Here is a 15,904-nt window from a genome sequence, read left to right as displayed (position 1 = left end):
CAATTATAAACGCCCTCCCGCTGTCAACACAACCTTGATATACGACATCAAAGCTCACACACGAATTGCTTGATAGTTATTTTTATACTGTACAGTATTACCAACAACAACTAACACATATATGACATTATTATAAGAACATACTATGAATAATTATGGCAACACCTATTATAGAAACTTAAGGTAACACCCTTAATGACAACTTATGTTTCAGCACACTAGCATTATATACAATTTGCACCAAAAAAAAATGTCAGTAAGTGCCAAATCAGCACAATACTCGAGTGGGCCAGTTAGCCACAACAAATCTTACCTGAGGTAAGCAATATCCTCTCAAGACCCTAATGAAGTCATTGTTTCTAAACGCTGACTACCAAGGTTGCTAACATGTCTCCTCTGAGGTGACACTTCCAGGGAGAGACAGTTAACTTACAACCAATGAACAAGGAAGTGTACGACTTAACTAGCTCCCGGGGATTAACTGACAGTGAAACCATGTGTAGTGTTAGTTCTGAACAGCTCTATGCCTCTCTGAAAGCTGAGCTAGAGAAGGTCAAGGGCGAAAACTTGAGGTTGAAGGAAGTGATTGCGGGATGAAGGAGGAAGATGCGAGACGGAGAGAGTCAGTGTCTGATAATAACACAGACCAGTGGAAAGTAGTGAGGAGAGGAACGACAAGGGTGGTGGTGGTGAAGGCCAAAAAGGAAACGACAGCAGCTAAGTGTACTAACTTTTTTTTTGACCTTTGGTAAATGAAATGGATGTAAGATAGTTAAGGACAAGGGTGATAAGGAAGGTAAGAAAACCTTAATTGTTGGGGATGCTCAGGTAAGGTACAGTCCCCTTCACTATTGCGTTTACAGGGGCTCGTCAGATTTTGTGCAATGCAGCACCGCTGTGTTTGTTTACATTCGATAGAGTGAAATTCGCAACAGTAAACATACCATGGAATCAAGTTAAAACAACATTAAAACAAATATCTCAAATTATAATTTGTGGAGTGTTTATATGACAAGCCACTGTAAACGTACTAGTGATGGGGACTGTACCTAGATCGAGCATTCTGTAATAAAGACAAAAATAGTATAAGTGTGTGTTTGCCAGGAGCTGGGTTGAGTGATATAGTTGACAGGATGGGAACAAACCCATTATCTGCCTCAGTGCAGGAGGCAACGATGTTATCCAGTATATAAGTGGAGAGTTCCTTGATAGGTTCAAGGTAGCTATTGACCCAAGGAGACTTCGCAGTGAATGGTTGTCAAGGGCAGTTGGTGTCATTGGCCGTCTTGACAGATACTGCATGTCATTATCAGTCCCATTTATTGACAACTGGGACAACTTCGATGGCAGAAGGGACTTTAATGCAGGGGATGGGGTGCAATTATCTAGGGCTGGGGTGGCAACGCTGGCTGGCTCTCTCGAGAGGGCAGTTCAAAAGATGTCGAAGTCTTCTAACTGCTTGGGGAACATATGAGCACGGGGGATGAGGATACTGCAGTGGGCGCGGGTAGACAAAACGAAAAGCTTACACAGAAATCGTGCTAGGAATGACGATAAAGCTAAATAAAGCAGAGTTAAAACCTAAACGCGTCAAAGAGAGGACCCAGAACACGATTAACCTAAATGTCGACTACGCAAACAGTAGAAGTATGAAAAATAAAATGGATGAAATCAGGGCATTGGTATGTACCGAAAAAATTATATAACAACATTCACCGAAACATGGATAACCATACTCACGAGAGTTACCTGTTGAATATCAAATTACAGGTTACAAATTATTCCACACAGATAGGCAGATTAGGAAAAAGAGGCGGGGTAGCAATCAGTTGTATTCTGACCTCACTCAGTTGTGTTCTGACCTCATTAGGGGAAAGGTCACGGCAAGGTTAGCTCCCGAGGGATAATTATCAGATATGGCCAGTGCTATGCGTGGTCTGGGGTGTGCGAGTTTGTTGGCCAAGCTGGAGATGGTCACTTTGGAGAACCTGAAATTAAAGGAAGAGATGGCGAGGATGAAATTAAAGGAAGAGATGGCGAGGATGAAATTAAAGGAAGAGATGGCAAGGATGAAGGAAGAGGCGAGACATGGAAAGCCCGTGTCTGACGATAACTCAGACGAGTGGAAGGTTGTGAGGAGAGGGAAGACCAAACTGGTGATGAAAAAACACACCAAGGATACGTCAACAACGACATCAACAGCTAAGTGTACCAACTCTTTCAGTCCCTTGATAAACGAATTGGACGTTAGTACAGTCAGGGACAGGGCTGACAAGGAAGGTATAAAAACTTTAATTGTTGGTGACTCACAGGTAAGGTACTTGGACAGGGCTTTTTGTGGTAAAAACAAAAATTGAATGAGGGTGTGTTTGCCAGGAGCTGGGGTGGGGGATATAATTGACAGGATGGGCAATATCTTGTGTGGTAATGGGAACAAACCCATTATCTGCCTCAGTGCAGGAGGCAATGATATTGGCCGGTGTAGGAGCGAGGAGTTTCTTGATAAGTTCAAGGCAGCTATAGATCGTATTAGGACTAAGGGAGGGATCCCTATCATATGCTGTGTCCTGCCTAGAAGGAGAGTTGGCAGTGAATGGTTGTCAAGGGCAGTTGGTGTCAACGACCGTCTTGACATATATTGCAAGTCAATATCAGTCCCATTCATTGACAACTGGGACAACTTCTACGGCAGAAGGGACCTTTATGCTAGGGATGGGGTGCACCTGTCTCGGGATGGGGTGGCAACCCTGGTTGGGTCTCTAGAAAGGGAAGTTCAAAGGATATCAAAGTCTTTAAACTGCTAGGGGAAGATATGGGCACTAATTCGTAAAGTGGAGGCTCGTGGATTTGGAGAAGATATTCTAAACTAGGTTAGGGCGTGGCTACAGGACAGGAAACAACAAGTAAGCATTAACGGCACTAAATCCGATTAGGATAACGTCACTAGAGGAGTACCCCAAGGATCAGTACATGGGCCATTACTATTTATTATATTCATAAACGACATAGATATAGGTGTGAAAAGCAACTTAAATAAATTTGCAGACACTAAATTAGGGTGTGTAATTAAATCTGAGGAGGACTCCGTAAAAATACAGGAAGATCTAAAAAATAATCGTATAGTCTGAAAAATGGCAGTTGAAATTTAATGTGGACAAATATCAGATGAACGTTGTTATGGAGAAATCCGACTAAGAGAAAGATTTAGGGGTAATGATATGCAGGAATCTTAAACAAAGACAAAAATGCGTATTTGCTTGAAACAAGGCTAACAAAGTACTTCGGTTCATACAAAGGTTTGTTAGTTACAAGACTAGTGAAGTTATCCTAAAACTATATATTGTGCTTGTGAGACCTCACTAGGATTACGCGGTTCAGTTCTGGTCACCGTACTACAGAATGGATATAGAATCCTTTGAGAGAATTCAAAGGAGAATGACAAGACTAATCCCGGGCATATGGAACCTTGCGTACAGACACAGGTTAAAGCATCTTAATTTGCACTCCCTCAAGAGACGTAGATTAAGGGGCGATATGATCGATGTGTATAAATGGAAACCAGGGCTAAACAAAGGTGGTATAACAAAGGTACTCAAACCATCCAACCAGGAGCGAACTCGTAGCAATGGTTTTAAGTTAAAAAAAATTTGATTTAGGCGCGAAATAGGTAAACATTGGTTTGGAAATAGAGCAGTGGATGAGTAGAACAAGTTACCAAACATCATCATTAACTCTAATACACTGGGTAGTTTTAAATATAGGTTGGATGGTTATATGAGCGATAGGGGTTGGGTGTAAACGGGGCTGTCTAGTTTGCTCCATTCTTATGTATTACTCAAGACTCTTTCCCGGAGTGTAATTAGTGAGTAACAAATAAACTACAGAAGAGACCTATTATGAAAATCTATGGGAACACCTATTATGAAAATCTATGGGAACACCTATTATGAAAACCTGTGGCAACACCTATTATGAAAACCTGTGGCAACACCTATTATGAAAACCTATGGCAACACCTATTATGAAAACCTACGGCAACACCTATTATGAAAATCTATGGGAACACCTATTATGAAAACCTATGGCAACACCTATTATGAAAACCTGTGGCAACACCTATTATGAAAACCTATGGCAACACCTATTATGAAAACCTACGGCAACACCTATTATGAAAACCTATGGCAACACCTATTATGAAAACCTACGGCAACACCTATTATGAAAACCTATGGCAACACCTCTAATGTAAAAAAAAATGTATATCAGCTGGTCAAAATAAAATATTCATCCAAACATTCGCCACACGACCGCAATGTTGTGGTGGTACAAACATTTCACTTGAGAACCAGCTAAGCGTTACTCTTTAGCTTTAGCAAACTCGACTCGTGGAAGCTCAACTACAACCAAGTCACAACCCCACAGTAGGATTCTTTTCAGCCATTTCTTGTTCCTACGTCATTTTGTTTTATCAAGGAAACACTAACCAAGTGAAATTTCTGTCACACAGCTCGAAAAATTCACAATACTCTATTTCCCAACATGTCCACATTTCACCTTTAGTTATATTGTGAAATCATTTAATCTGGATAGGTTTAATCAGGTTATGTTCCCTTTGAAAACATCAAGGTTGAAGCAAACTAAACTCCGTCATCCGGGTCAAAAGGATATACGTTAATACTTTTGACAAAATTATCCAGGAGAGAATATTGACCTTCATCTAACTCACAACTCTGTTTATCTCTTGTTCCTGAGAGTCGCAACTGATTCTCTGATGTTAAGACAGGCTAGACACAGTATAGTCTCAGGACGGGAATGACCTGTTGGTATTAGATTATATTACCTTTAAAAGATGAAGTATGTTGCCTCAAATATTTTATACAAGAACACGACTTTTCACGTCCAAATAAGTTATTAACTAGTTTCCTGTACCGGACGCTGTGAATAATTATTTGACGAGCTAACATTAAAATTAATTATTTATACAATTGTTAAAAAGAGCGCATAAATTTTATTTCTAGGCCCGGCGGGGGCATTTACGTATCGCGTGAAGTGTTTATTAGAACAAGTTTTCCTTGTGGCAAAGATATTGTACCTTTAAACTTATTACTTAACCCTGACCATGACACAACATCACTTGAATAATGTCCTCATCGAATGGGAAGCATTACGGCTTGGTCTTTGTATTTACCCAACTATACCAAGTTAACGGACCTCAACAGAGAAGGAAAATATGAAACATGACTTCATCAAAATCAACCATCGCCTGTAACTCACTAGAGCCAATCCTTGCCTGTAACTCACTAGAGCCAATCCTTGCCTGTAACTCACTAGAGCCAATCCTTGCCTGTAACTCACTAGAGCCAATCCTTGCCTGTAACTCACTAGAGCCAATCCTTGCCTGTAACTCACTATAGCCAATCCTTGCCTGTAACTCACTAGAGCCAATCCTTGCCTGTAACTCACTATAGCCAATCCTTGCCTGTAACTCACTAGAGCCAATCCTTGCCTGTAACTCACTATAGCCAATCCTTGCCTGTAATTCACTATAGCCACTCGCACCATGTGACTCGTCAGAGATAATATCATGTCATGTATTCAGTCTCGTTCATATAACTGGCAAAAATTATAAAAGCACATGAACCTGCCAGCACCTGATCCACCAGGCGGAAATTTTGGCCAATCATGTATTAGAAACAAAAAGTGACGTCATCCACAAGCCAAGCCCATACGAGGTGATAAAAGCCCCACACAAACCCAGGAGCGGTCATGCACTCTCCCACCTCCCTAACTTACGATCAAAACTCATATAATATTTGGCTGACTGGTCATCTCTTCAGTGTTACTACGTCCCCGCTGGGTCTACTTACGAGTCCTCAGTGTGTCCAACCTACAGATCAGCTCATTATACACGCTAAGTCCTTACTTTTCGTCTTAGGGATCTTGTACAAGCTTTAATTATACTTGTGTGCAGAAAGTGATTTGTAAGACCTCCCCAAACTTTACTGTGAAACACCGATCATCAGTGACGAGACAAACGAACAGTACAAACTTTTATTTATTTGTTTATTCATATGACTGTCGCCAATACAAGTGTACTTTACTATAACTGAAGTGAATCATTATCATTACTTATATGGTTCTCAGTGCCAATATAAAGAGAACCACCACCTACCATTCTTACAAATGTTTACTTAATGATGAGTTCTAACTTGCATCTAGATCTCATTATGATTATTAATTGTATGTAAATTAGCATCGATAACGTATTTAAGTGCTATTAACTTGAGTACACTTTGCCTTGTCTACGGTGTTGACACTTCTGGTTGATAATCTTACCTAATTATCAAGTGACCATCAGGAAGCGCTGTTAACAAATCACCATAATGTTAACTCGAGGTTTAAATAATACGTAACAATCAATGCGCATAATTCGCAAAGGCCAATTTCAGCACCCAATTCTCTAGACCCAATTGCAAAGCATAACTCTTTGCCCAATTATAACACGATTCGCTACAGCTAATCGCTACACACGATTCTCTACACCTAATCACAGTGCCTTAATTCTCTCCTGAGAGTGCCTAGCTCGCTACAGCCACTCACGGCGACCAATTCACTACAGTCTACCACCTCGTTACACCAATCATAGTGCACGACTCTTTACAGTCAATTATAGCTTAGAACTCGGTCTACCTCTGTATAAAACCTCGCCAGTACTCACAATACCCAGGGGCCCCTCTTAGCTCTATGCAGGGTCTCTTAAGTTTCAATGCCACATGACACATCCAACCTCACCATTCTCATTTCAGCTCGCTCAAGCCTACTACAGCCATGTGACTGGACCACCTGCCATATGGACTAAGTTTCATGCACTGGAGTGTTGGCTAAGATAAGACTAAACATGATTACAGACAACGTCAATTGTTACCCCTTCCTTATCCCCCTCAGGAACAGAGAATAATAATGTAGTACTAAAATAAAAGACCAAAACTGGAAGACTTCGAAGGCAAACTGTTCCATCTAACGTATAATATATTCCAGAATCATTAAGTTTAGTTCGTTGGATCGTCTGTTGCCATGAAGTTTATTCATATCTGGCCACACAAAACACAACGGTACTGTATTTGTCCGATATTCTTTCATCTCCTGCTATTGTTTGATACTGCAGATATTAACTTACCTTCCTTGTCCTCCTGCTAAGACACAACACACCACCTCGCGGTTCTCTTGCAGCTACACCACGCATTGTCTTGTGCACACTGCTGTTACATCTGCAATAATATTAGGCATTAGTTCTATAATTGGTCTATTAACACACAAGTTATATTAAGTAGTTAATTAATACAAGAGCCTTTGATAAGGTAAAGCTCAATAAATTTATTGAGATCTTGTTGCCTTAACTGGCAACAGGAATCTGCAGTGTTAGTAAATAAAGAACTTGCTAATTGGTTCACAAGTAGACAAGGATTAAGAAAAGGCTGTTCTAGCTCCAACATTGTGTAATATTTGATGGGGGGGGGGGACACAGGGTTGAGTCTGATTGGCTGTTATTTACCTGACCTAACTACCTTACTGCGTGACGTCCGCGGCATGCTTCGACCAGCACATAAAACCCCCTCTATGGTTTGTTACTTCATTGCTACATATATATGCTGCTTCTATGGCCAGGGGAGGGGCACTCCCTCTCAAGGGTGTTGGTGCACCTGGTAACCATTTTCTCATCCTTCACCGCTGACCCCTCCAGCGTGGGTAGCCCTAACCCCTTAACTCTGGTACGGTACACCAGATCATCGGGGCCTCAAGCTCCTCCACCACGACAAGGTGGTTCCCACTAGGAGGGGGGAGGGGGGGGGGGCAACCAGGAACTTTAAACAAGTGGAAAATTTGATGTATTTGGAGAGTAACATTAGCTGTGATGGTAGATGTGCGGGAGAAATCACAACAAGGATAGAGGGAGTATAAATAACATTTAATAATCTAAAGGACTTCATGAAAAAGGGACATTAACTTTAATTAGAGAAAAAAGGGCTGCTGAGAGGCTTTATATGACAAGGAATGATGTATGGGTCAGAGGCGTGGACACTCTCAGCAGACACCAGAAAGAGGTTGGAGGTCTTTGGTGTTATAGGCAAATGTTAAGAATAAACTCCACTGACAGGAAAACAAATGAAGAGGTACAAAGATGAGCAAAAACTTCAACACAAATACTTGAAATGCACAGGTGAGGAGGAGATGAAGTGTGTCAGCTAATAATAATGGTTGCCCCTCGTGTAACGAGGATGGTCGGCGCTAGGGCCACCTTGGCGTGAATTTGTTTAAGGTGTAGAAGCTGTCGCCAACACAACAACCACACCCTGAGTTAACGAGCTGTATGACCCAGTGTCAAGGAACAGACCGAGAAGACCGGACAACTCGCCAACTGCACTGGCTAACCATTACCCCGGAATACGATCCACAAATCGATTAACATCCAGGTCCTCAATTACTGCTGGGTAGACAGAGGCAAATGGCGTAAAGAAACTTGAGCCATACATACATACATACATACATACATACATACATACTTACATACATACATACATACATACATACATACATGCATACATGCATAACGGGTACAGCATTATTTCATAGCTAATCCATACTAATTGCACAAGCATGAACAATAACGTAGCGCTGCGTTAGATTAAACTCCTCCGTCAGTTAATGAGTGAGTGAGTGAGGAAGATAATCATGAGGGCGCAGCTACAGAGTAAGTCAATTTTAATATAAACTCGTGTTAGCATCAGTGAGGACGGCTGACACCTAGACAGACACACAAACAGTCATAGATTAATTATTCGAAAGCCCTCCAGCTGTCTACACCCTATTCAGTGCCCCCACCCAGATGGTAGTGGAGGAGTAGGAGGAGAAGTTGATGGAAGAGGAGGAGGAGGAGAAGGAGGAAGAGGAGGAGGAGGAGGAGGAAGAAGAGGAGGTAGATCTCTGATGGGATTTTGATGAGAGGGAAGACGTGGCGGCCCATGTGATGACCTCCACCACCGTCAACCTCGCGGCCAATTATACTTCCCCTCTCATGACCCCTGGCTATTCCCTCTCATGACTCCTGACTATTCTCCTCATGACCCCTGACTCTTCCCTCTCATGACCCCTGAATATCCCTCTCATGACCCCTGATTATCCCTCTCATGACCCCTGACTATCCCTCTTATGATGACCCCAACTACCTCGCTGATGTGTAAGAGGGAGAGAAGGTGAGTGAGTGGGAGGGAGGGAGGGAGGGAGGGAGGGATGGCGAGTGAGAGGGAGGGAAGGTGAGTGAGAGGGAAGGAAGGTGAGTGAGAGGGAGAGAAGGTGAGTGAGAGGGAGAGAAGGTGAGTGAGAGGGAGGGAAGGTAAGTGAAAGGGAGGGAAGGTGAGTGAGAGGGAAGGAAGATGAGTGAGAGGGAAGGTAGGTGAGTGAGAGGAGTGAGAGGGAGGAAAGGTGAGTGAGTGAGAGGGAGGTATTATGTTCAGCAGCGTCTGTTTACATTATATATTATCCTTAAACAGAGTCGATGAGTTCTGCTACCTGGGTGACGTGATCAGTGTTGGAGGTGGTGTGGTGGTGAAGATCAGTGGTGGAGGTGGTGTGGGGGGTGATGATCAGTGTTGGTGGTGGTGTGGTGGTGAAGATAAGTGTTGGAGGTGGTGTGGTGGTGGCGAAGATCATTGATGGAGGTGTGGAGGTGAAGATCAGTGGTGGAGAAGTTTAGGGAGTAGGTATACCATTACTGACAGCAAGAGAACCTTCCCTAAACGTGAATGGTAAGGTGTAGGCAACTGGCGTGAGAAGAGTGATGTTGTATGGCAGTGAAACACGGGCGGTTAAAGAGGTTTAAGTTAGATAAAGTTAAAATATTAATCTGGATAAATAATACGACACTGAGAGGTAGGGAAGCCCTGTTCAGAGCTCATAAGGCGGCTGGGTATTGAGAATATTGACGAGGTTTGGTGTTGAGTTACGATGAGATGATTGGAGAATGTACAGAGAATGGAGGAGACTAGCTGGGTCGAGAGATGCAGGAGTTCGAAGGTGGAGGGGAGGAGACCCAGGCAGGGGCAGGTCAGGAATGCCTTGGGGGAGGGGAGGCGTTAGCAATGACCTCAGAGTTGAGAGCCTGACCAGATCGGCTGCACGAGAATGTTCAGTATGGAGAGCTGCCATCAAGTAATCACAGCTAAACCATAGAAACGTGGAAATTGACAGTAAAACGATGATGATGATAATGAACCATTGTCCTTCATGGTACAAATATAGTGGTCACTATGCTCTATTCAGGCATTAGGGTAGGGAGGTAGGGATTACCTTTAAACAGCCATCGCAAGCACGCACGCACGTCCAGTTAACAGTCATTTCTTCTTACGATACTGTAAGCTGTTCACTGCTGAGTTAAGTCGGCACCACAAGAGCTCCATACTTGTGGTGATTTAAAGTCACCAGATATATACAGCTTTCTGAGATAAGGAAAAAACAAAGAGTGTGTGTATGTGTGAGCACGGCCAGCACACCTGCTGCGCCTTCCTCGTATTCATGAAGTTTCTTAAAGACAGTCAGGAAGCACTTGGGCGAAATTGATCAGATGGTATCAGGCAACACCCGAGCCAGGACCGCACCAGCATCCAGCCAGGACCGCACCAGCACCACACCAGCACCCAGCCAGGACCGCACCAGCACCACACCAGCACCCAGCCAGGACCGCACCAGCACCACACCAGCACCCAGCCAGCACAGCACCAGCACCACACCAGCACCCAAGCCAGGACAGCACCAGCACCACACCAGCAACCAAGCCAGACAGCACCAGCACCCACACCAGCACCCAGCCAGACCGCACCAGCACCACACCAGCACCCAGCCAGACCGCACCAGCACCACACCAGCACCAAGCCAGACACCGCACCAGCACCACACCAGCACCCAGCCAGGACCGCACCAGCACCACACCAGCACCCAGCCAGGACCGCACCAGCACCACACCAGCACCCAGCCAGGACAGCACCAGCACCACACCAGCACCCAGCCAGACAGCACCAGCACCACACCAGCACCCAGCCAGGACCGCACCAGCACCACACCAGCACCAGCCAGGACCGCACCACAGCACCACACCAGCACCCAGCCAGACAGCACCAGCACCACACCAGCACTCCAGCCAGGACCGCACCACAGCACCACACCAGCACCCAGCCAGGACCGCACCAGCACCACACCAGCACCCAGCCAGACCGCACCAGCACCACACCAGCACCCAGCCAGACCGCACCAGCACCACACCAGCACCCAGCCAGACCGCACCAGCACCACACCAGCACCAAGCCAGACAGCACCAGCACCACACCAGCACCCAGCCAGACCGCACCAGCACCACACCAGCACTCCAGCCAGGACCGCACCAGCACCACACCAGCACCCGCCAGGACCGCACCAGCATTCACACCAGCACCCAGAAATAGACCGCACCAGCACCACACCAGCACCCAGCCAGACCGCACCAGCACCACACCAGCACCCAGCCAGGACCAGCACCACACCACACCAGCACCCAGCCAGGACGCACCAGCACCACACCAGCACCCAGCCAGGACCGCACCAGCACCACACCAGCACCCAGCCAGGACCGCACCAGCACCACACCAGCACCCAGCCAGGACCGCACCAGCACCACACCAGCACCCAGCCAGGACCGCACCAGCACCACACCAGCACCCAGCCAGGACCGCACCAGCACCACACCAGCACCCAGCCAGGACCGCACCAGCACCACACCAGCACCCAGCCAGGACCGCACCAGCACCACACCAGCACCGAGTCATCCTTCAGCAACGCAAAATATCACCTCTTTTACCCCTGCCTGGTGTGTGTGTGTTTGTGTGTGTGTGTGTGTGTGTGTGTGTGTGTGTGTGTGTGTGTGTGTGTGTGAAGTTCAAACCCAAAACTATGCTAAACAACTAGGCCAATATGATCGAAAGTCATAACGTAAAACAACACCTAAAGTGAGCCTTATTGTTGTGATGTGCGAGACTCGGGTTGAACATGGTGCTAAGCCACTTACTAGAATGAACCTTCACCTCGTGCAAGATGAACGGGCAGAAAATAGCTTTAGCGAAAACTCATCATACGAACTAAGTCTAAACTGTATTACTTCTGTACAAACAATATCAGTCAGTCAGTCCAACACACTTCACTATGGTTGAAAATCGTAATAACAATTCTTCTAGATTGAGCTTTACATGTTTACAAGTTAGTGTGGGACCAACAAAGTGCTAATCTCCAAAATCCAGGTAAAATCACAAGGAAAATATTAATATAAACCGCTTGTAAATTGACTTATTCATCCTTGCAAAGTTTTCCATTTGATCCAAGACAGTGCTAGGCCCAAGGTACACTACGGCCGAAATTCGCAAAACAAAATACAACTATGAGTCTTACGTCCCTACACAGGTTCAACACAGAGGAAGAGTCTCAACACACCGAGACAATATGGACGAAATTCCCGTGATAATCAACACCTAAACTGAGTCTTACCGCCACGAGTAATTTCAACACAGTGCTAAACCCAAACATCCAAGGTTCAATAAGGACGAAAATCACAGTAGATGAGCCTTACCTCCACGGCTTCATGATAACCAACTCCTGGATGGCACTGAGGCCTCGTAGGTTCCAACACTTTCGCTGTTATCGGCCGCCGGCAGCCCGCTAAAGCAAACAGGGAGGAGCTAATATCTTTTACCGCTAACTTACGCCTTAATGCCACTAAGCCAAATATCCGTAGTGGGAGGCACTCTTTAATATGGGTGGCACTCCTTATTATGGTGGTGGGTTAATTTTTAATATGGGTGGCACTCCTTATTATGGTGGTGGGTGGGCACTTCATTATAATGGGGGGTAGGTGGCACTTAGTATTAGGTGGCACTCTAACACGTGGGTGGCACTTCATAACGTGGGGTGGTCTTATAACGTGGTACTTATAACGTGGGTGGCATTTATTACGTGGTGGCACTCTCATAACGTGGGTGGCATTTATACGTGGGTGGTGGTCTATAACGTGGTGGTACTTAAACGTGGGTGGTATAACGGGGGTGGGTACTTCATAACGTGGTGGCACTTATAACGTGGGTGGTACTTTATAACGTGGGTGGCACTTATAACGTGGGTGGTACTTCTATAACGTGGGTATAACTCTATAACGGGTGGCACTTCTATAATGGGTGGCACCTCTATAACGTGGGTGGCACTTCATAACGTGGGTGGCACTCTATAACGTGGCAGGCATCATAACGTGGGTGGCACTCTATAACACTTATAACGTGGGTGGTACTCTATAACATGGGCAGGCACTTATAAATAGAATGGGTGGCACTTTATAACATGGGTGGCACTTATAACGTGGGTGGCACTCTATAACGTGGGTGGTTCTATAACTGTGGGTGGTACTTATACATGGGTGGCACCATAACGTGGGTGGTACTCTATAACGTGGGTGGCACTTATAACGTGGGTGGCACTCTATAACGTGGTGGTACTCTATAACGTTAACTATAACGTGGGTGGCACTTCATAACGTGGGTGGTACTTATAACGTGGGTGGTAATTTCGCAACGGGGTGGGTAATTTTGGTAAGCACTCTACGTGGGTGGTGGCACTTTATAACGTGGGTGGTACTCAAATAAGGTGGTGGGTGGCACTAACGTGGGTGGCACCTCATAACATGGGTGGCTCTATAACGTGGGTGGTAACGTGGGTGGCACTTATAACTCTATAACGTGGGTGGTACTTATAACGTGGGGGCACTCTATAACGTGGTGGTACTTATAACGTGGGTGGGTGGCACTCTATAATGTGGGTGGCACCCTATAACGGTGGCACTTCTCATAACGTGGGTGGCACTTTATAACGGGTGGTACTTATAACGTGGGTGTCTATAACGTGGTTTGGCAACGTGGGTGGTTCTATAACGTGGGTGGTACTCTATAACGTGGGTGGCACTCTATAACGTGGGTGGCACTCTATAACGTGGGTGTACTATAACGTGGTGGTACCTATAACGTACGTGGTGGCACTCTATAACGGGTGCCTCATAACGTGGGTGGCACTTATAACGGGTGGCACCCTATAACGTGGGTGGTACTTCATAACGGGGGCCTCAACGTGGGTGGCACTCTATAACATGGGTGGAATAACGTGGGTGGCACCTATAACGTGGTGGTGGCACATGGGTGGCACTCTATAACGTGGTGGCACCTATAACGTGGGTGGCACTCTATAACGTGGGTGGCACTCTATAACGATGGGTGGCACTACTCTATAACGGGTGGCATTAACGGTGGCACTCTTTTGATACTGTAATTAAAAATATCATCAAGTCATCAGTTAACAGTTTTAGAAGGTAATAAATGAGAGAGAGAGAGAGAGAGAGAGAGAGAGAGAGAGAGAGAGAGAGAGAGAGAGAGAGAGAGAGAGAGAGAGAGAGAGAGAGAGAGAGAGAGAGAGAGTCACTTTTATTCACGACAAAATAATTATTACCTTTTAACTAATCCAGTCATTTTTGCCACACAAGTTAAGCTTAATTAATTACTAACATTTGGTTATTAATTAAAAAAAATATATTATTACCCAAGCCTTTGTTAAGTCTTTGACACCTTCTCCCTAACCAAAAAATAATCATCAGTTCATTCAATTTTATTTACTTATCAACACACACACACACACACACACACACACACACACACACACACACACACACACACACACAGTGACCGTATACCACCACCCCCTCCCCACTCACTAATTACTCCTACAGTACAAAAGATTCAGTAATAATGGCGACATAGGACGTTGAGACTATACTTTACATTATTGAGAGAGAGAGAGCAGAGAGAGAGAGAGAGAGAGAGAGAGAGAGAGAGAGAGAGAGAGAGAGAGGCCAACTGATCAGAAAATTTCTTCATGTGGGTATGTTATGTAGTCCTCAGTAATATATGCCTCGCTGGGGAGATTGTTGCAATAGACGTCAGAGGCAGAGTTATATTTCAAAGTGTAGTGAGAGAGAGAGAGAGAGAGAGAGAGAGAGAGAGAGAGAGAGAGAGAGAGAGAGATAACTGGACTTGCCTATCCTAATTGCACAACTCAGTCAGGCAAAATTAATTCCTCGCTCTATGTTAAAATCAGATGGTAATGTTGACAATGGTGTTCAAGGGACGACGTATTGTTTCTCACGACTTCAAGGAAATGTAATTACTGGACAACCTTAGGATAGTTTTTGCAAAGGTAATCTGGATTATCTGGTTAGCGAGGTTGTATCCCTTGTACACGTGATGCAGAATGAAATGTTATGAGGGTGTTTGATATACTGAGTAGGTAATTAAACCCTGAGTGTGTGTATCAGGCGTTAATGCACTAGCCTTGTGACTTAAATATTATATATCTATATATATATATATAATGTTAGGTGGTGTACGCAGGTCGGGTAGCTCACACTCGCGCCAAACTTTCTCACCGACATTGTTTTTTTTTGTGTAAGGCAGCTCGTGTAACTTGTGAGGAGTTATAGGTCTGGTGTCATATATCACCTCTCTCTCTCTCTCTCTCTCTCTCTCTCTCTCTCTCTCTCTCTCTCTCAACCCACTTCGTTTCTCTATCCATTCTTCAACTTTCTTTCTCGTTCAATCTGTCTGTTTTTGTTTCTTCTCCCGCCTTTATCCATAATCTTATATTCTACCTGTTTATCATCTCTCTCACACCTCACTAGCGCCCCTCCACAACCCCTCAGTGCCAACATTTCTTCACCAGCCTCTTGATCCTCTAACACTGGCAGGTTAGGATGTTCAAAGGATCCAACACCTTATACACGACCCAACTCTAA

This window comes from Homarus americanus, unplaced genomic scaffold (genome assembly GCF_018991925.1).
Source record: "Homarus americanus isolate GMGI-L3 unplaced genomic scaffold, GMGI_Hamer_2.0 scaffold7217, whole genome shotgun sequence".
NCBI classification, from domain to species: domain Eukaryota; kingdom Metazoa; phylum Arthropoda; class Malacostraca; order Decapoda; family Nephropidae; genus Homarus; species Homarus americanus.
This window is presented reverse-complemented; position numbering follows the sequence as displayed.